The sequence below is a fragment of the Rhinoraja longicauda genome, chromosome 6 (assembly GCF_053455715.1).
Source record: "Rhinoraja longicauda isolate Sanriku21f chromosome 6, sRhiLon1.1, whole genome shotgun sequence".
NCBI classification, from domain to species: domain Eukaryota; kingdom Metazoa; phylum Chordata; class Chondrichthyes; order Rajiformes; family Arhynchobatidae; genus Rhinoraja; species Rhinoraja longicauda.
The window spans coordinates 82,090,693-82,111,756 of NC_135958.1; the positions used below are offsets into that span (position 1 = coordinate 82,090,693).

At 58.6% G+C, this 21,064-nt stretch overlaps 1 long non-coding RNA gene across 1 annotated transcript; it reads right to left on the reverse strand.

Moving 5' to 3' along the window:
• Nucleotides 1-981: 981 nt before the first annotated feature.
• On the reverse strand, nt 982-10,186 carry LOC144594680 (uncharacterized). The gene is made up of 3 exons (XR_013547420.1): nt 10,072-10,186; nt 9,188-9,256; nt 982-4,287 (listed from the first exon to the last, which is right to left on the reverse strand). It is a non-coding gene; the product is annotated as an uncharacterized LOC144594680 (long non-coding RNA).
• Nucleotides 10,187-21,064: the final 10,878 nt, after the last annotated feature.

Here is a 21,064-nt window from a genome sequence, read left to right on the forward strand (position 1 = left end):
AAAAATTCTATAAGATTCGTCAGACATGATTTGCCTTTGGTAAATCCATGCTGACTTTGTCCGATGATTTCACCACTTTCCAAATGTGATGCTATCACATCTTTAATAACTGACTCTAGCATTTTCCCCACTACCGATGTTAGGCTAACTGGTCTATAATTCCCCGTTTTCTCTCTCCCTCCCTTTTTAAACAGTGGGGTTACATTGGTCATTGGTCCTTCATCCCTCCTGAGTCTAAATCAGCAGCACTGTGGGAGTATCTTCACCAGAAGCACATCGACAAGTTGACTCACTACCAGTTTCTCAAGGACAATAAATATGAGGACTTGCCACATCCCATGAATGAATGAACATCCCAACCAAACATTGGGGAAAGTCTATGTCCAATCCCCAATTATAATTAATACTATTTTAATATTAATCTATTACAGAGGAAATTTGTGAGAGACATGCTTAGAATGTGAACACATAAAATGCTGGAAAAACTCAGGTCAGGACACATTTGTGGGAAGGGAACAGTTGATATTTCAGGTCAGCTGAGGAAATGGCTTTGACCTGAAACATTAACTCTGCTTCTCTTTCCACAGATGCAGCTTCACCTGCTAGTGTTCTCAATATTGTAATTACACTCACAGTGTAATAACTTCACTGTGAGTGTAAATGCACGTGACAACATGAGAGTACAATGATTGATAACAGATACCCAAAATCACTGCCATTAACAAAGCACAGCCCCAGCCCTGTCCAGGACATTCAGAACTTGCATGCTGCCATTTGCTAGGCAGCAGATGGTGATTAAAAACACCTGAAATCCACTCAAGGGATTTTAAAGGATCAAGAAATATTTAACAGATGTTTCCAAATCCAATCCAGCAATGTCTTTGAGGAAAAGGTCATGAAACTTCTGACCAGATCCCAGGGCTCTGTGGACCCCACATTCAGAATCACAATTGCACAAAGTCAAGGGAGATGCATTGAGTGGAGCAAAGCATTTAATTCACAGAATTACTAGACAGGGAGAAGGAGAAGTTAACAAATTCTGAAACATTAGTTGCAGAGTTCACGTGGGGAATTGTTCCTCATGGGCTCCAGCCCTGTCCCGTAGTGGCTGCGACTCCCTTCTGTCTGTAGTGCCTCCACTTGATCCTTCATGCAGCTTTCCTCAGCCGCTGATGGGTCTGCTTGAGGCTGCTGTCAACAATTCAAAAATTGGTCTGTAATAGAGAATATCTCCAGGACTGACACGTGTTGAGGCTGGGTTACCACTTCAGTGATTTCACCACAGAACCACAGACCCTCTGCCGTATGACCACCTGGTTGTCACCAGACTCTTGGGGCCCATATCTCCCTACACCCTCCAATCCAAGTACCTAGGTATGCCAATGGCCAGACATTCATCGCTAACATTGATGCTACCCTTTCACAGCCCTCTTTCCATTCCCCTCCATCGTCTGTTTCACCCCAGAGGTGCTCCTCCCTGCCCCATCCTTTCCCTCAAACTCATGCCCACATTACGTGACAGCCAGATCCAGCTATCCAGCATTAAATCGGAATGCTGTCAACCTCAATTCATTAAAACAATATACTGAAGGACAGAACGAGAGTTGCTCCTCAGATTCACTCTGTCTGACAGCAAGAGATAGCCACAGGTTTGGTCACAGGTCAATCAGGGATTGTGAGTGATCAGCTGTTCTAACATTTAAACCAGGAAACTTGCCATTCAGCATGCACGGGGAGCTTCCATTCACATCAGGGCAAAGATCCCCTGCCTCATCCTGAAACCTCTGGACACCAACCTGCAGCAGAGGGTTCTAACCTGCGCATTAGCTCAGGATTCAAAATCCATGAACAACACAGTGGCTCAGTGGTGGGAGCAGCTCCCTTACAGCTCCAGCTACCCGAGTTCAATCCTGACGTCGGGTGCTGTCTGAGTGTGTAGTTTGCATGTTTTCAGTGACTGTGTGGGTTTCTCCAGGTGCTCCAGTTTCCTCCTATATAGCAAAGATGTGCTGGTAAGTCGGTTAATTGCCCACTGTAAGTTACTCTGTGTGTATGAGTGAGGGGTAGAATCTGGGAGGCAATTGATGACAATGTAGAGAGAATCAAATGAATTATGGGTAGCATTAGTGTGAGTGGGTGCCCAATGGTGGGCTGGTGGCTATATTATGGGTCTTTGGGTCTCTGATCCCAATATCATGCTGTCAGAAATGTAAGAGTTAATTCTGTGGAAACCATTTTGTGCGAACTATGGCAGACATTTTAAGCTGAATATGCTATTATACTAAAAACAGGCTTGTGGGAAGTTGGCCTTCACGGTACCAGACACCTGCAGATAAGAAGTTGCTTCCCAAGGTTTATAAGTTGTTTTTCAGGGTTTGTTGAGGACTGGACATTCCAATGTTCTGAACTAGATGCTATGGTGCCTCCTAATCACACAACGGTGCCTCTCTAATCATCTTAGCTATGCAACTCCTCTTTACTCCTGTTTGACTCCCTAACAATTAAAGGAACTATATTATGGGAACTCTACTATGTTATTGTTAAGTCTAGATGATGTCATGTAATTGTGGAAAATTACTGAACTGTGGAAAATTACTGGATGTGCTTTTTGTGCTGCTTTGAGCTGTATAAATATTGACTGTATTCGGGGTATTCTTCGAGAGGACAGAAGCAGGTGCTTGAGTGAACAACAGTACATTCAGGTCTCTGTGTCTTCTCCCACCTTGGTGTAAAAGTAAAAAGTTTTAACTGAGTTCTGTGTTCTTTGAATTATTTCATAGATAAGTCTAGGTGACTATCACATTTGGCGTAGTCGGCAGGATTCGAACCTGCGAACAGGGATGGGTCCCTGAAGTACAATAATTTTAAGGGATGGTACGTCCCACCTTTTAAGTCAGATTGGAAAATAAATGTAAGAAAGGGGGCTGAACTTCCACGATTAAAGATAATGGAAGTTTCCCAGGAGCCAATTAACACCACCTGTCATTGCTACAACAAGGGCACAGGGGGTTTTCTGGGAAGTAGTTCATGCACAAAGATGGACACAAGCACCATTTCCGGCCCACCCCGACCAGTTAATGGCACCTACTTTATATGTGGATCATGGGCTTACCCGTGGTTACGGGGGATGGTTACCCGTGGTTACCGGGGATGTCACCGGACGATAAAAGTGTGGTAAGACGGTTGACCGGCCCCCACCACTGAAAGGGGTGCTGCTATCTTGCTTAAGTTGTTCCTGCTATACGACATTTTAATCTAATAACAGATCATCCCACCTTTAAAAACCCTGCACCCAGATCTCGGTCAACAAAGCGATATATCTCCCCAGGTGAAGGTGTCGGGATGACCATGCTACCCTGGTATGGGGTAAGTCGGAGTACATTGGAGGCTAATCGCCTTTCTGGGCTACTGGAGGAATTGGCTAATAATAGTTACTACCGCGTCAGAGACTGAAGCCCAAATCGGATCACTTACAGCCGAAATGGTCTCTTTGAGAACGGTGGTGCTACAAAATCGTATGGCCTTAGATTTTATTCTGGCCGAGAAAGGCGGCACCTGTGCTATCGTTGGACAGGAATGTTGTACTTACATTCCTGATGAATCCTCCAATATCAGTAATTTGGCAACCCATATAAAAGAGGCAATAGCCAAGATCAAGGGTGTGGGGAGAAAACTTGCTGAAGACCGAACCCAGGGTATGTGGAACTGGTTTAATGGATGGGGATCGATCTGGGGTCTTGTGTGGCACTATGGAAGTATTATTTTGATAATTATAATTGTTGCTTTACTGCTATACTGCTGTGCGCCATGTATTTGTAATTGTATCGCTTCCAGTTTCATTATTTGATCTATGCTTTAAGTTAGAATTGTGATTATAGAATAATCAAAGGGGGGAAAGTATTCGGGGTATTCTTCGAGAGGACAGAAGCAGGTGCTTGAGTGAGCAACAGTACACTCAGGTCTCTGTGTCTTCTCCCACCTTGGTGTAAAAGTAAAAAGTTTTAACTGAGTTCTGTGTTCTTTGAATTATTTCATAGATAAGTCTAGGCGACTATCACAGAACCACTTCACTTTGGACACTTTCAACCATCAATGATTCCTCAAAGACAGACTTGATTGTCAGTTATACTGTGTATCTGAAGTACTGATGGACATGGACCAATGGGCCAATGGAACGAGTTTAGTGCGGTGCGATCTGACTCAATGTAGCTCACTGTTGTTCCGACCAAAGCAGAGTTCTGCTGAGTCCATCCGGGACATCACAACAACTAACTCTTCAGAGGCCTCCTGCAAAACAATACAAAAAGTAAAATATTCCAGGTTATTTGAAGTAGGAAAACAAAGTGCCTACCGTCCAGATGAGTCTTAAAGGGAGAATTTACACTGACAGACCTTATCAGATTAAGACACGAGAGCCTGGAGACTCTTGATAGTTATGGGATGCTTGACACAGAGCAGTCTTGTGGGCATGACTTGTGGGAGCTGTGTAATCATTTATAATGACACCATCCCTAACCTGCTCCATTCAAGGAGAGACTGGGCCAGTCTGCAACTTGTCCTCACAGTTTCTTATTCAGCCTGAGTGCCTGGTGTTTCTTTTGCTTCTCTCTCAAGGGCCCCTTCTATCCTCGGGGATAATTGCCCCGTGTTCACCAAATGCAGTTTGATGAACTCTGTCCAAATGGACGTAATCCTCACCCCACGTGCCGGTGAAAGGTGCCAGTGCCTGACCTGCATCCATTGTAATGTTTAATAACTTTTGTCCTTTGTCTCTCGATAATGCAGTGATCTCCTTCCTTGGGGGCTGAGTCGATGAGTTCACACTTGCACTCATTAACCTGAACTTGCCACAGATTTGCCCATTCACTACTCGAGCCAACTGTTTGCAACTTTCTGTCGCAGGTCATCATGCCACCGAACCCAAAGTCATCTACAGCTCTCTATTCCTTCAACCAAATCAAGGAATATGAGGAATAGCAGAGACTCCTGCACAATCTCCTGGGTATTATCACTGCTTTCACCTCAATCTCATTTCCATTCTCTTCCACCTCGCAATCTATTTCCAACCCAAGTGAACATGTTCTTGGGTTCTGTGCACTATTCACTAACCTCAGCAAATTTCTGAAGATGCAAGATTTTAAAGATGATTCTCCCTAACCCAAGCAATAAAGCGACCCCATCCAAGTTAGACAGACAAGACATTGTCTACAGTAGATGTGAAAATGAGAACTAGGAACAACAGGTTACCCATTCCTGCTGCTGACTGTCATCTGAGAACAGCCAACCTGGCTGTAACCTCAGATAGAGTCATAGTGCTGTACAGCATAGAAACAGACCCTTCAGCCCACCTTGTCCATGTCGACCAAGTTGGCATTCTGGGCTTGCCTCATTTGCCTGCATTTGACTCATCTCCCTCTAAATCCCTCCTATCCATAAATATGTCCAAATGTTCAAAGTCATAATTACACCTGCTTCTATACTCTGACAGCGTGTCCCAGATCTGAACTACTCTCTGAGTGAAATAATAAGTGGATTAAATGTAATTCTCCCAGTTTGGAGCTGCCACAAAACTGTGTGTGAGGGTGAGCTCGGAGGACAAGGATGAGAAGGCAGATACTGTCCTCATTCCCTCTATACCTACAGACCTCCTTATCCAGCCACAGTTGGGCAGCCAGATGTCTGTGGACCTTAGGGCTCTGCAATGTCTCATTGCTTCTCTATACATTGGCTACAATCAGCTGATATTTTCAAGGATCTGTGGCTTTACTTTGACATTTAAGATTATTTTAGAGTTTTGTTTCTACTGAGAGAAACTTGCCAGTCTTTATAAAATGTTCTTTTTTCTCCCCCAGTCTTTGTACTCCCTGGAAGCAGGCAGCAGAATTCCACTGAATCCAAGCTGTTTGTGTCAATCCACCTCGATGAAACCCAACATCCTACCCTTGTACTCAGTAAACAAGCAGCCTGCCTGGCTGGTCTCACGTAGAGCCCTGACCCACCCTAGTTGTTGCTGCTGAGATTCACACTCAATTCCCTCTACCATCCGACACAACAATGCTGTCAGACACAATCAAGCCCATTGCATAGTGCCTGCTCTCTCCCTCCTGCAGACTGAGCATCAGACTCTGAACCCCCCCCACTCCATCGGTCCCTTCCTACTGGCACCCACCCCACCCTGCACTCAACCCACCACCACCCAATCCTACCAAACTGCTCCCCGCTACCCTCCCTGTACCCAACCCCTACTGCACCCGAGACCCCACCACCTACTCCCAGCTCGCAACGAGACCCCCACACTATGTTGATCTCCCTGTGCCCAATCCCCACCCTCCCACAGGACCCCGCCTCACATGTGACCCCCACCTCCACACATGTGACCCCCACCCCCCACATGTGACCCCCACCCCCCACATGTGACCCCCACCCCCCACATGTGACCCCACCCCCACACATGACCCCACCTCCACACATGTGACCCCACCCCATCCTCCTGCTGGGCAGCCCTACACCCTGACCTCAGGGTTTCTTCCTGGTGCCTGACCCGAACACCCCACCACCCATTCACTCAACCTGGTGCCCCGCCCCTCACGCCTCTCCCGGCCCCGCACCCAACCTGCCCCCCTGAACCTCTTTGTACCTAACCTGCCCCCCTGTACCTAACCTGCCCCCTGTATCTAACCTGCCCACCTACCCTTAACCTGCCCCCTGTACCTAACCTGCCCCCCTGTATCTAACCTGCCCCCCTGCCCCCTGTACCTATCCTGCCCCGCACAGTACCTAACCTGCCCCCCTGTACCTAACCTGCCCCTCCTGTACCTAACCTGCCCCCCCTGTACCTAACCTGCCCCCTCCCCGTCCCTCCCTGCAGGCAACATAATATCCCCAACACCCAATCTGCCCTCGCTTTGCCCCACCCCACCCACTCCTTGCACCCAACCCTAACCCCACACCCTCCAGTGTCCAAAGGCAGACCCATCTTCCCACGCCTTCGACCAGGTCCCCTTTTGCGTCTAAACTGACCCCACCCCAACGTCATTAAAACAAAACAAAAGATGAAGCATACAGATTAGCCAGAAAAAGTAGCATACCAGAGGACTGGGAGAAATTCAGAGTCCAGCAGAGGAGGACAAAGGGCTTAATTAGGAAAGGGAAAATAGATTATGAGGGAAAACTGGCAAGGAACATAAAAACTGACTGCAAAAGCTTTTATAGATATGTCAAGAGAAAAAGATTAGTTAAGACAAATGTAGGTCCCTTGCAGTCGGAAACAGGTGAATTGATCATAGGGAACAAGGAGATGGCAGACCAATTGAACAAATACTTTGGTTCTGTCTTCACTAAGGAAGACATAAACCGTCTGCCGGAAATAGCGGGGGACCGGGGGTCTAATGAGATGGAGGAACTGAGGGAAATCCAAGATAGTCGGGAAGTGGTGTTAAAATCCAAGATAGTCGGGAAGTGGTGTTAGGTAAATTAAATGGATTAAAGGCAGATAAATCCCCAGGGCCAGATAGGCTGCATCCCAGAGTGCTTAAGGAAGTAGCTTCAGAAATAGTGGATGCATTAGTGATAATTTTTCAAAACTCCTTAGATTCTGGAGTAGTTCCTGAGGACTGGAGGGTAGCTAATGTAACCCCACTTTTTAAAAAGGGAGGGAGAGAGAAAACGGGGAATTATAGACCAGTTAGCCTAACATCGGTAGTGGGGAAAATGCTAGAGTCAGTTATTAAAGATATGATAGCATCACATTTGGAAAGTGGTGAAATCATCGGACAAAGTCAGCATGGATTTACCAAAGGCAAATCATGTCTGACGAATCTTATAGAATTTTTCGAGGATGTAACTAGTAGAGTGGATAAGGGAGAACCAGTCGATGTGTTATATCTGGACTTTCAGAAGGCCTTCGACAAGGTCCCACATAGGAGATTGGTGTACAAACTAAAAGCACACGGTATTGAGGGTTCAGCGTTGAGGTGGATAGAAAATTGGTTGGCGGACAGGAAGCAAAGAGTAGGAATAAACGGGTCCTTTACGGAATGGCAGGCAGTGACTAGTGGGATACCGCAAGGCTCAGTGCTGGGACCCCAGTTATTTACAGTGTATATTAATGATTTGGACGAGGGAATTGAATGCAACATCTCTAAGTTTGCGGATGACACGAAGCTGGGTGGCAGTGTTAGCTGCGAGGAGGATGCTAGGAGGCTGCAGTGACTTGGATAGATTAGGCGAGTGGGCAAATGCATGGCAGATGCAATATAATGTGGATAAATGTGAGGTTATCCACTTTGGCGGCAAGAACAGGAAAGCAGAGTATTACCTGAATGGTGACCGATTGGGAGAAGGGGAGATGCAACGTGACCTGGGTGTCATGGTGCACCAGTCATTGAAAGCAAGCGTGCAGGTGCAGCAAGCAGTGAAGAAAGCGAATGGTATGTTGGCATTCATAGCAAGAGGATTTGAGTTTAGGAGCAGGGAGGTTCTGCTGCAGTTGTACATGGCCTTGGTGAGACCGCACCTGGAGTATTGTGTGCAGTTTTGGTCTCCTAATCTGAGGAAAGACGTTCTTGCCTTAGAGGGAGTACAGAGAAGGTTCACCAGATTGATCCCTGGGATGGCGGGACTTTCATATGAAGAAAGACTGGATAGACTAGGCTTATACTCGCTGGAATTTAGAAGATTGAGGGGGGATCTTATAGAAACATATAAAATTCTTAAGGGGTTGGAGAGGCTAGATGCGGGAAGATTGTTCCCGATGTTGGGGGAGTCCAGAACCAGGGGTCACAGCTTAAGGATAAGGGGGGAGTCTTTTAGGACCGAGATGAGAAAACATTTCTTCACACAGAGAGTGGTGAGTCTGTGGAATTCTCTGCCACAGAAGGTAGTTGAGGCCAGTTCATTGGCTATATTTAAGAGGGAGTTAGATGTGGCCCTTTTTGGAGAGAAGGCAGGTACGGGTTACTGAGCTGGATGATCAGCCATGATCATATTGAATGGCGGTGCAAGCTCGAAGGGCCGAATGGCCTACTCCTGCACCTATTTTCTATGTTTCTATGTTTCTATGTCATCTCCCATCCCGATCTCTCCCCCACCCCATCACACTCCATCACACTACGTTCACACTCACCCCTCCCATTCTGCCCCCCCCCCCCCATGCTTCCCCCAGCACCATCGCGATCTCCATCCGTACCTGCTCACTGATGACTCTGCTCCACATCTCTGTGAATCGGCTGTGGGTCCGTCCGCTCCATCCACGAAGCTGTGGACAGTCGGCAAGGCGCGTCAGTGGGGCAGAGCCGAGGGGTGGGTGGGTGGGTGGGTGGGGGCAGGAGAGGGTGGAGGCAGGGGTGAGGGGGTTAAGGGTGGGGGGGTGAGGGGTGAGGGTGGGGGGGTGAGGGGTGAGGGTGGGGGGGTGAGGGGTGAGGGGGGTGAGGGGTGAGGGGGGTTAGGGGTGAGGGTGGGGGGTTGAGGGGGGTTAAGGGTGGGGGGTGAGGGGTGAGGGTGGGGGGGTGAGGGGGGTTAAGGGTGGGGGGGTGAGGGGGGTTAAGGGTGGGGGGGTGAGGGGTGAGGGGGGTTAGGGGTGAGGGTGAGGGTGGGGGGGTGAGGGGTGAGGGGGGTTAGGGGTGAGGGTGGGGGGTGAGGGGGGTTAGGGTGGGGGGGTGAGGGGGGTTAGGGTGGGGGGGTGAGGGGGGTTAAGGGTGGGGGGGTGAGGGTGAGAGTGGGGGGGGTGAGGGGGGTTAAGGGTGGAGGGGTGAGGGTGGGGGGGTGAGGGGGGTTAAGGGTGGAGGGGTGAGGGTGGGGGGGTGAGGGGGGGTTAAGGGGAGGGGGGGAGGGGGGGGTGAGGGGGGTTAAGGGGAGGGGGGGGAGGGGGGAGGGGGGGGGTGAGGGGGGTTAAGGGGAGGGGGAGGGGGGGGTGAGGGGGGTTAAGGGGAGGGGGAGGGGGGTGAGGGGGGTTAAGGGGAGGGGGGGAGGGGGGGGTGAGGGGGTTAAGGGGAGGGGGGGAGGGGGGAGGGGGGAGGGGAGGGGGGAGGGGGGAGGGGGGGAGGGGGGGAGGGGGGGGGAGGTTGTCCCTACCCGGGCCGCACGCGGCTGCAGAAGCGGCGCCGCAGGAAGAGCGCGAGCGCGCCCAGCGCCATCACCGTGGTGCACATAGTGCGGGGGGCGGGGCGACAGTGACGGTTACCGCGCGGGCGCCCCCGGGGGGTGAGTGAGGGAGGGGGGTGAGTGAGGGGGGTGAGGGAGGGGGGTGAGGGAGGGGGGTGAGTGAGGGGGGTGAGGGAGGGGGGTGAGGGAGGGAGGGGGGGGTGAGTGAGGGAGGGGGGTGAGTGAGGGGGGTGAGGGAGGGAGGGGGGGGTGAGTGAGGGAGGGGGGTGAGTGAGGGAGGGGGGGGGGGGGTGAGTGAGGGAGGGGGGTGAGGGAGGGAGGGGGGGGTGAGTGAGGGAGGGGGGGGGGGTGAGTGAGGGAGGGGGGTGAGGGAGGGGGGGGGGGGTGAGTGAGGGAGGGGGGTGAGGGAGGGAGGGGGGGGTGAGTGAGGGAGGGGGGGGGTGAGTGAGGGAGGGGGGGGGGGTGAGTGAGGGAGGGGGGGGGGGGTGAGTGAGGGAGGGGGGGGGGGGTGAGTGAGGGAGGGGGGGGGGTGAGTGAGGGAGGGGGGGGGGGGTGAGTGAGGGAGGGGGGGGGGGGTGAGTGAGGGAGGGGGGGGGGGGTGAGTGAGGGAGGGGGGGGGTGAGTGAGGGAGGGGGGGGGGGTGAGTGAGGGAGGGGGGGGGGTGAGTGAGGGAGGGGGGGGGGGTGAGTGAGGGAGGGGGGGTGAGTGAGGGAGGGGGGGTGAGTGAGGGAGGGGGGGGTGAGTGAGGGAGGGGGGGGGGGTGAGTGAGGGAGGGGGGGGGGGTGAGTGAGGGAGGGGGGGGGGTGAGTGAGGGAGGGGGGGGGGTGAGTGAGGGAGGGGGGGTGAGTGAGGGAGGGGGGGGTGAGTGAGGGAGGGGGGGGTGAGTGAGGGAGGGGGGTGAGGGAGGGAGGGGGGTGAGGGAGGGAGGGGGGGGGTGAGTGGGAGGGGGGGGTGAGTGAGGGAGGGGGGGGGGGTGAGTGAGGGAGGGGGGGGGTGAGTGAGGGGGGGGGGGTGAGTGAGGGAGGGGGGGGGTGAGTGAGGGAGGGGGGGGTGAGTGAGGGGGGGGGGGTGAGTGAGGGAGGGGGGGGGTGAGTGAGGGGGGGGGGGTGAGTGAGGGAGGGGGGGGGTGAGTGAGGGAGGGGGGGGGGTGAGTGAGGGGGGGGGGGGGGTGAGTGAGGGAGGGGGGGGGTGAGTGAGGGTGGGGGGGTGAGTGAGGGGGGGGTGAGGGAGGGAGGGGGGGGTGAGTGAGGGAGGGGGGGGGTGAGTGAGGGAGGGGGGGGGTGAGTGAGGGAGGGGGGGGTGAGTGAGGGAGGGGGGGGGTGAGTGAGGGAGGGGGGGGGTGAGTGAGGGAGGGGGGGGGTGAGTGAGGGAGGGGGGGGGGTGAGTGAGGGAGGGGGGGGGGGTGAGTGAGGGAGGGGGGGTGTGTGAGGGAGGGGGGGGGGTGAGTGAGGGGGGGGGGGGTGAGTGAGGGAGGGGGGGGTGAGTGAGGGAGGGGGGTGGGGGGGGGGGGGGTGAGTGAGGGAGGGGGGGGGTGAGTGAGGGAGGGGGGGGGGTGAGTGAGGGAGGGGGGGGGTGAGTGAGGGAGGGGGGGGGTGAGTGAGGGAGGGGGGGGGGTGAGTGAGGGAGGGGGGGGGGTGAGTGAGGGAGGGGGGGGGGTGAGTGAGGGAGGGGGGGGGGGGTGAGGGAGGGGGGGGGGGGTGAGTGAGGGAGGGGGGGGGGGTGAGTGAGGGAGGGGGGGGGGTGAGTGAGGGAGGGGGGGGGGTGAGTGAGGGAGGGGGGGGGGTGAGTGAGGGAGGGGGGGGGTGAGTGAGGGAGGGGGGGTGAGTGAGGGAGGGGGGGTGTGAGTGAGGGGGGGGGGTGAGTGAGGGAGGGGGGGGGGGTGAGTGAGGGAGGGGGGGGGGGTGAGTGAGGGAGGGGGGGGGGTGAGTGAGGGAGGGGGGGGGTGAGTGAGGGAGGGGGGGTGAGTGAGGGAGGGGGGGTGTGTGAGGGAGGGGGGTGAGTGAGGGAGGGGGGTGAGGGAGGAGGGGGGTGAGGGAGGGAGGGGGGGGTGAGTGGGGAGGGGGGGGTGAGTGAGGGAGGGGGGGGGGGTGAGTGAGGGAGGGGGGGGGGTGAGTGTGGGGGGGGGGGGTGAGTGAGGGTGGGGGGGGGTGAGTGAGGGAGGGGGGGGTGAGTGAGGGGGGGGGGGGGTGAGGGAGGGGGGGGGTGAGTGAGGGGGGGGGGTGAGTGAGGGAGGGGGGGGGTGAGTGAGGGAGGGGGGGGGTGAGTGTGGGGGGGGGGGGGTGAGTGAGGGAGGGGGGGGGGTGAGTGAGGGAGGGGGGGGTGAGTGAGGGAGGGGGGTGAGGGAGGGAGGGGGGGGTGGTGAGGGAGGGGGGGGGGTGAGTGAGGGAGGGGGGGGGTGAGTGAGGGAGGGGGGGGTGAGTGAGGGAGGGGGGGGGGTGGAGTGAGGGAGGGGGGGGGGTGTGTGGGGAGGGGGGGGGGGGTGTGGTGGGGTGGGGGGGGGTGTGGGGGGGGGGGGGGTGAGTGGGGGGGGGGGGGTGAGTGGTGGGGGGGGGGGGTGAGTGAGGGGGGGGGGGGTGAGTGAGGGGGGGGGGTGGTGGGTGGGGGGGGTGAGGGTGGGGAGGGGGGGGTGAGTGAGGGTGGGGGGGGGGTGTGTGGGTGGGGGGGGGGGTGAGTGAGGGAGGGGGGGGGTGAGTGAGGGTGGGGGGGGGGTGGTGGTGGGAGGGGGGGGGTGAGTGAGGGAGGGGGGGGGTGGTGTGGGAGGGGGGGGGGTGTGTGGGGTGGGGGGGGGGTGGGAGGGGGGGGGGGTGAGGGGGGGGGGGGGTGAGTGGGGGGGGGGGGGGTGAGTGAGGGAGGGGGGGGGGGTGGTGTGGGGGGGGGGGGTGAGTGAGGGAGGGGGGTGTGGGTGGGGAGGGGGGGGTGAGTGAGGGAGGGGGGGGGTGAGTGAGGGAGGGGGGGGGTGAGTGGGGGGGGGGGGTGAGTGGGGTGGGGGGGGGGGGGTGGGGGGGTGGGGGGGGGGGTGGTGAGGGAGGGGGGGGGGGGTGAGTGAGGGAGGGGGGGGGGTGAGTGAGGGAGGGGGGGGGTGTGGGTGAGGGGGGGGGGGGTGAGGTGAGGGGGGGGGGGGTGGGTGAGTGGGGGGAGGGGTGCATGTGGGGAGGGGGGGGTGAGTGAGGGAGGGGGGGGTGAGTGAGGGAGGGGGGGTGAGTGAGGGGGAGGGGGGTGGTGAGGGGGAGGGGTGCATGAGGGAGGGGGGGTGAGTGAGGGAGGGGGGGGTGAGTGAGGGAGGGGGGGTGAGTGAGGGGGAGGGGTGCATGAGGGAGGGGGGTGAGTGAGGGAGGGGGGGGGTGAGTGAGGGAGGGGGGGTGAGTGAGGGGGAGGGGGGTGAGTGAGGGGGAGGGGTGCATGAGGGAGGGGGGGGTGAGTGAGGGAGGGGGGGGGGTGAGTGAGGGAGGGAGGGGTGAGTGAGGGGGAGGGGGGGTGAGTGAGGGGGAGGGGGGTGAGTGAGGGGGAGGGGTGCATGAGGGAGGGGGGGTGAGTGAGGGGGGGGGTGAGTGAGGGAGGGGGGGTGAGTGAGGGGGAGGGGTGCATGAGGGAGGGGGGGGTGAGTGAGGGGGGGGGTGAGTGAGGGAGGGGGGGTGAGTGAGGGGGAGGGGGGGTGAGTGAGGGAGGGGGGGTGAGTGAGGGAGAGGGGGGTGAGAGGGGGGGTGAGTGAGGGAGGAGGGGGTGAGTGGGGGGGGGTGTGAGTGAGGGAGGGGGGGTGAGTGAGGGGGAGGGGGGTGAGTGAGGGGGAGGGGGGTGAGTGAGGGGGAGGGGGGTGAGTGAGGGAGGGGGGGATGAGTGAGGGAGGGGGGTGAGTGAGGGAGGGGGGTGAGTGAGGGCGGGGGGGGGTGAGTGAGGGAGGGGGGGTGAGAGGGAGGGTGAGTGAGGGAGGAGGGGGTGAGTGGGGGGGGGTGTGAGTGAGGGAGGGGGGGTGAGCGAGGGAGGGGGGGTGAGTGAGGGAGGGGTGAGTGAGGGAGGGGGGGGTGAGTGAGGGGGGGTGTGAGTGAGGGAGGGGGGGTGAGTGAGGGAGGGGGGTGAGTGAGGGGGGGGTGAGGGAGGAGGGGGGTGAGGGAGGAGGGGGGTGAGTGAGGGGGGGTGAGTGAGGGAGGGGGGTGAGAGGGGGGGGTGAGTGAGGGGGGGTGAGTGAGGGAGGAGGGGGTGTGAGAGGGAGAGGGGGTGAGTGAGGGAGGGGGGTGAGTGAGGGAGGGGGGGTGAGTGAGGGTGAGTGAGGGGGAGGGGTGCATGAGGGAGGGGGTGCGTGAGGGAGGGCGGGGTGAGTGAGGGAGGGGGGGTGAGTGAGGGAGGGGGGGTGAGTGAGGGAGGGGGGGTGAGTGAGGGAGGGGGGGTGAGTGAGGGGGGGGTGAGTGAGGGAGGAGGGGGGTGAGTGAGGGGGAGGGGGGGTGAGTGAGGGAGAGGGGGTGAGTGAGGGAGGGGGGGTGAGTGAGGGGGGTGAGTGAGGGGGGGGTGAGTGAGGGGGAGGGGTGAGTGAGGGAGGGGGGGTGAGTGGGGGGGGGGTGAGCGAGGGGGGGTGAGCGAGGGAGGGGGGGTGAGTGAGGGAGGGGTGAGTGAGGGAGGGGGGGTGAGTGAGGGGGGGGGGTGTGAGTGAGGGAGGGGGGTGAGTGAGGGAGGGGGGGTGAGTGAGGGGGTGTGAGGGAGGAGGGGGGTGAGTGAGGGGGGGTGAGTGAGGGAGGGGGGGTGAGTGAGTGAGGGGGGGTGAGTGAGGGAGGAGGGGGTGTGAGGGGGAGGGGGGTGAGTGAGGGAGGGGGGGTGAGTGAGGGAGGGGGGTGAGTGAGGGGGGGTGAGTGAGGGAGGGGGGTGAGTGAGGGAGGGGTGAGTGAGGGAGGGGGGGTGAGTGAGGGGGGGGGTGTGAGTGAGGGGGGGTGTGAGTGAGGGAGGGGGGTGAGTGAGGGAGGGGTGGGTGAGTGAGGGGGTGTGAGGGAGGAGGGGGGTGAGTGAGGGGGGTGAGTGAGGGAGGGGGGGTGAGAGGGGGGGTGAGTGAGGGGGGGTGAGTGAGGGAGGAGGGGGTGTGAGGGGGAGGGGGGGTGAGTGAGGGAGGGGGGTGAGTGAGGGAGGGGGGTGAGTGAGGGGGGGTGAGTGAGGGAGGGGGGTCAGTGAGGGGGGGTGAGTGAGGGAGGGGGAGGGGTGAGTGAGGGGGAGGGGGGTGAGGGGGAGGGGGGTGTGTGAGGGGGAGGGGGGGTGAGTGAGGGGGAGGGGTGAGTGAGGGTGGGGGGGTGAGCGAGGGAGGGGGGTGAGTGAGGGAGGGGGGGTGAGTGAGGGAGGGGGGTGAGTGAGGGGGGGGTGAGTGAGTGGGGGTGAGTGAGGGACGGGGGGGTGAGTGAGGGAGGGGGGGTGAGTGAGGGAGGGGGGGTGAGTGAGGGGGGTGAGAGGGAGGAAGGGTGAGTGAGGGGGAATGAGTGAGGGGGAGGGGGAGGGGGGTGAGTGAGGGGGAGGGGTGCGTGAGGGAGGGGGGGTGAGTGAGGGAGGGGGGTGAGTTGGGGGCTGAGTGAGGGAGGGCGGGTGAGTGAGGGGGGGGGTTAGTGAGGGAGGGGGGGGTGAGAGGGGGAGGAGGGGTGAGTGAGGGGGAGGGGGGTGAGTGAGGGGGAGGGGGGGTGAGTGAGTGGGGGGGTGAGTGAGGGAGGGGAGGTGAGTGAGGGGGAGGGGGGTGAGTGAGGGGGAGGGGGGGGTGAGTGAGGGGGAGGGGGGGTGAGGGAGGGGGGGTGAGTGAGGGAGGGATGAGTGAGGGAGGGAGGGTGAGTGAGGGAGGGGGAGTGAGTGAGGGAGGGGGGGTGAGTGAGGGGGAGTGGGGGTGAGTGAGGGAGGGGGGTGAGTGAGGGAGGGGGGGTGAGTGAGGGGGGTGAGAGGGAGGGGGGGTGAGTGAGGGGGAATGAGTGAGGGGGAGGGGGAGGGGGGTGAGTGAGGGGGGGGGGGTGCGTGAGGGAGGGGGGGTGAGTGAGGGAGGGAGGGGGGTGAGTGGGCGGCTGAGTGAGGGAGGGCGGGTGAGTGAGGGGGGGGTGAGTGAGGGAGGGGGGGTGAGAGGGGGAGGAGGGGTGAGTGAGGGGGAGGGGGGGTGAGTGAGGGGGAGGGGGGTGAGTGAGTGGGGGGGTGAGTGAGGGGGGGTGAGTGAGGGAGGGGAGGTGAGTGAGGGGGAGGGGGGGTGAGTGAGGGGGGGTGAGTGAGGGGGAGGGGGGGTGAGTGAGTGGGGGGGTGAGTGAGGGGGAGGGGGGGTGAGGGAGGGGGGGTGAGTGAGGGAGGGATGAGTGAGGGAGGGAAGGTGAGTGAGGGAGGGGGAGTGAGTGAGGGAGGGGGGGTGAGTGAGGGGGGGTGAGTGAGGGGGAGGGGGGGTGGGTGAGGAGGAGTGAGTGAGGGGGAGGGGGGGTGAGTGAGGGGGAGTGGGGGTGAGTGAGGGAGGGGGGGGTGAGTGAGGGAGGGGGGGTGAGTGAGGGGGGGGGTGAGTGGGGGGGGGTGAGTGAGTGGGGAGTGAGTGAGGGAGGGGGGGTTGAGTGGGGGGTGAGTGAGGGAGGGGGGGTGAGTGAGGGAGGGGGGGTGAGTGAGGGGGAGGGGTGAGTGAGGGGGGGGGGTGAGTGAGGGAGGGGGGGTGAGTGAGGGGGAGGGGGAGTGAGTGAGGGAGGGAGGGTGAGGGAGGGGGAGTGAGTGAGGGAGGGGGGGTGAGTGAGGGGGGGGTGAGTGAGGGGGAGTGGGTGAGGGGGAGGGGGGGTGAGTGAGGGGGAGGGGTGAGTGAGGGAGGGTGGGGGGGTGAGTGAGGGAGGGAGGGGGGGTGAGTGGGGGGGGTGAGTGAGGGAGGGGGGGTGAGTGAGGGGGGGGTGAGTGAGTGGGGAGTGAGTGAGGGAGGAGGGGTTGAGTGAGGGAGGGGGGGTGAGTGAGGGAGGGGGGGTGAGTGAGGGAGGGGGGGTGAGTGAGGGAGGGGGGGTGAGTGAGGGGGGGGTGAGCGAGGGGGAGGGGGGGTGAGTGAGGGGGAGGGGGGTGAGTGAGGGGGATGGGTGAGTGAGGGAGGGGGGGTGAGAGGGGGAGGGGGGTGAGTGAGGGGGAGGGGTGAGTGAGGGAGGGGGGGCTGAGTAGGGGGGGGTGAGTGAGGGGGGGTGAGTGAGTGAGGGAGGGGGGTGAGTGAGTGAGGGAGGGGAGGGTGAGTGAGGGGGGGTGAGTGATGGACGGGGGGGTGAATGAGGGAGGGGGGTGAGTGAGGAGGGGGGGTGAGTGAGGGTGGGTGAGTGAGGAGGGGGGGTGAGTGAGGGGGGCTGAGGGAGGGGGGAGTGAGGGGGGGTGAGGGAGGGGGGGAGTGAGTGAGGGGAGGGGGTGAGTGAGGGGGGAGTGAGGGAGGGGGGTTGAGTGAGGGGGGTGGGTGAGTGAGGGGGTGAGTGAGGGGGGAGCGAGTGACGGGAAGGGGTGAGTGAGAGGAGGGGGGGCGAGTGAGGGGAGGGGGCGAGTGAGGGGAGGGTAGGGGGCGAGTGCGGGGAGGGAGTGAGGGGGGTGTGGAGGGAGTGAGGGGGGGTGTGGAGGGAGTGATAGGGTGGGTGGGGAGTGAGGGGGGGTGTGGGGAGGGAGGGAGTGAGGGGGGGTGTGGGGAGGGAGGGAGTGAGGGGTGGGAGTGGGGAGGGTGGGGAGGGAGTGAGGGGGGTGGGGAGGGATTGAGGGGGCACGTAAGGGAGGGTGAGAGGGGGTAAGAGAGGGTGGGGGGTGAGTGAGGGGTGGTGAGGGGGGTGGGGAGCGCATGAGGGGGGGTGAATGAGGGGGGCGTGGGGGGTTGAGTGAGGGGGGTGGGGGGTGAGTGAGGGGGGGTGGGGGGTATGACGGTTGGTGAGGAGTGGTGAGTGAGGGGTGAGTGAGGAGGTGGGGGTTATGTCGGTTGGTGAGGGGAGGGTGAGTGAGGGGGTGTATGATGGTTGGTGAGAGATGTGAGGGAAGGAGGGTTGGGGGGAGTGAGGGAAGGAGGGTTGTGGGGTGAGTGAGGGGAGTGAGGGGAGTGAGAGGGGTTGGGGGGTGAGCGAGGAGGGGAGTGAGAGGGGTTGGGGGGTGAGTGAGGAGGGGAGGAGTGGGGGTATGACTGGTGGTGAGGGGGTGGTGAGGGGGGTATGACGGTTGGTGAGGGGGGTGGGGGGTATTACGGTGGGTGAAGGGGGGGTGGGGGGTTTGACGGTGGGTGAGGGGGGTATGACGGTTGGTGAAGGGGGGTGGGTGAGGGGGTGTATGATGGTTGGTGAGGGGGGGTGAGTGAGGGGGGTAGGGGGATATGACGGTTGGTAAGGGGGGATGAGTAAGGGGGGTAGGGGGGTATGACGGTGAGTGAGGGGGCGGGTGGGGGGTGTATGACGGTTGGTGAGGGGGGTGAGTGAGCGGTGGGTGGGGGGGTATGACGGTTGGCGAGGGGGTGAGTGAGGCGGGGTAGATGGGTATAACAGTTGGTGGGGGGGTAAGTGAGGGGGGGTGAGTGAGGGGGGTTTGACAGTTGGTGAGGGGGGGTAGGGGGGTATGACGGTTGGTGGGGGGGGGTGGGGGGCGCCAGTGGGCTGGGCTGCTCATCGGCCAATCGCTGATAGGGCCACTCGGCCCCTCGCCTCCCTGCTGTCCCCAGCACAGGAATGTATGGCTCGCATGGATACATGCAACGTGGTAACCAGGTAATGTTGGGTAACTTTAATCTGAGCCTTACAAATCAAATCAGTCTGAAGAAAATGTTTGATCCAAAACGTCTGTCCATTCCCTCCACATAAGCTGCCTGACCCGCTGAGTTCCTCCAGCACTTTGTTGTTTTAAATCAAATTAGTTACCCGGACAGTATATTGAGGAATCTACTCAACGACATTTGGAAAGCAGTGACAGGATCAGCCAAAGTCAGCATGGATTTATGAAGGGGAAAATCGCAATAGCAAGGAGAGATATTAGCTTGGATGCTGTAGTATCGGTATGGGAAGAACTGACAAATAGCCAAGGGTAGAAAACGCTTGTTTGAGTTGTCAATAGTCAATAGTCAATAGTCGTTTATTTGTTACATACACATAAATGTGTAGTAAAATGAAACATTACCCGCAGTTGAACAATAAGACCAATAAGATTAATCAATAAAAATGCAATAACACATACAATCACAACTAACACCAAACAAAAAGAAACATCCATCACAGTGAGTCTCCTCCAGTCCCTCCTCACTGTGATGGAAGGCCACAATGTCTTTTTCTCTTCCCTGCCGTCTTGTCCCGCGGTCAGGCTGTTGGAGTTGCCACGTCGGGGCGGTCGGGGCTCCCGATATTGAAGCCCCCGCTGGGCGGTGAAAAAAAAATCCCGCAGCCTATTTCAGGCCGCGCCGGATGGTGAAAGGTCCGTGGCGGGCCGACCCAAGCCCCGCGATTCGGGGCGGGCGAACACGTTGCCTCTGCCGCTGCCGGAGCTCCCGATGTCGGCCCCCATCCAGGGGCCTGCGGGCTTCCGACGTCCAAGCGGCCCGCGCCGGAGCCTCCGGAGACGAGTCGCAGCCGTTCCCGCAGCATTCGCAGGCAGCCAGCGCCGCAGGTGGTGAGTCCGGGCCGCGGGCTCTGCGAACCAGAGACCCAGGTGGTCCCAGGTGCATGGCCGGTGGTAGGCCACAACGGGAACGGAGACACGACACAGAACAAAGGTCGTGTCTCCGTTCGGGAGAGAGAATGTTACAGTTCCCGTTCCCTTCCACCCCCCCCCCCAAAACATAACATACAACACTACATCATATTAAAACTACAATTGAGACAAAAACAACAAAAAACACAAAAGACAGACGGACTGCAGGCAAGCCGCAGCTGCGACGGCAGCGCTGGCTCCGTGTCCTGACCACCAAGTAGCAGGAGTGAGGCTGGGGATAGCATCAAGCAGGAAATTAGGGATGCGTGTAGCAAAGGTAAAGCAGTTATCATGGGTGACTTTAATCTACATATAGATTGGACCAACCAAATTGATAACAGCGCTGAGGAGGTGAATTACCTGGAGTGTATACGGGATGCGTTTTTAAACCAATGTGTAGCGGAACCAACTAGAGGGCAGGCCATCCTAGACTGGGTATTGTGTAATGAGGAAGGATTAGTTAACGATGTTGTTGTGCAAGGCCCCTTGGGCAACAGTGACCATAATATGGTGGTGTTCTGCATTAGGATGGAGAGGGGCACGGTTAATTCAGAGACTAGGGTCCTAAACTTGAATAAAGGAGACTTTGAAGGTATGAGACGGGAATTGGCTAGGATAGACCGGCAAATTATACTTAAAGGGTTGACATTGGAGATGCAATGGCAAAGATTTAAAGACTGCATGGATGAACTCCAGAAATTGTTCACCCTGTCTGGCGGAAAAAATAAAACTGAGAAAGCGGCTCAACCGTGGCTGACGAGGGAAGTCAAGAATAGTGTTAAAGCCAAGGAATAGGCATATAAGTTGGCCAGAAGAAACGGCAAACCAAAGGACTGGGAGAAAATTAGAACTCAGCAGAGGAGGACAAAGGGGTTAATTACTAAGGGGGAAAAAAGAGCATGAAAGAAAGCTTGCGGAGAATATAAAAACTGACTGTAAAAGTTTCTTTAGGTATGTAAAAAGAAAAAGTTTAGTGAGGACTAGTGTAGGTCCGTTATAGTCAGGGACAGGTGGATTTATAATGGGAAACAAGGAAATGGCAGAACGGTTAAACGAGTAATTTGGTTCTGTCTTCACTAAGGAAGTCTTCCAAAAATACTAGGAGACCGAAGATCTAGTGGGAGAGAGAAACTGAAGGGAATCCACATTCATTAGTCAATAAAAGATGTTAGGTGAACTATTGGGACTGAAGGCAGATAAATCCCCAGGGCCTGATGGTCTGCATAACAAAGTACTCAAGAAGGTGGCCCTAGAAATCATGGATGCATTGGTGATCATTTTCCAATGTTCTCTTGACTCTGGATCCGTTCCTGTGAACTGG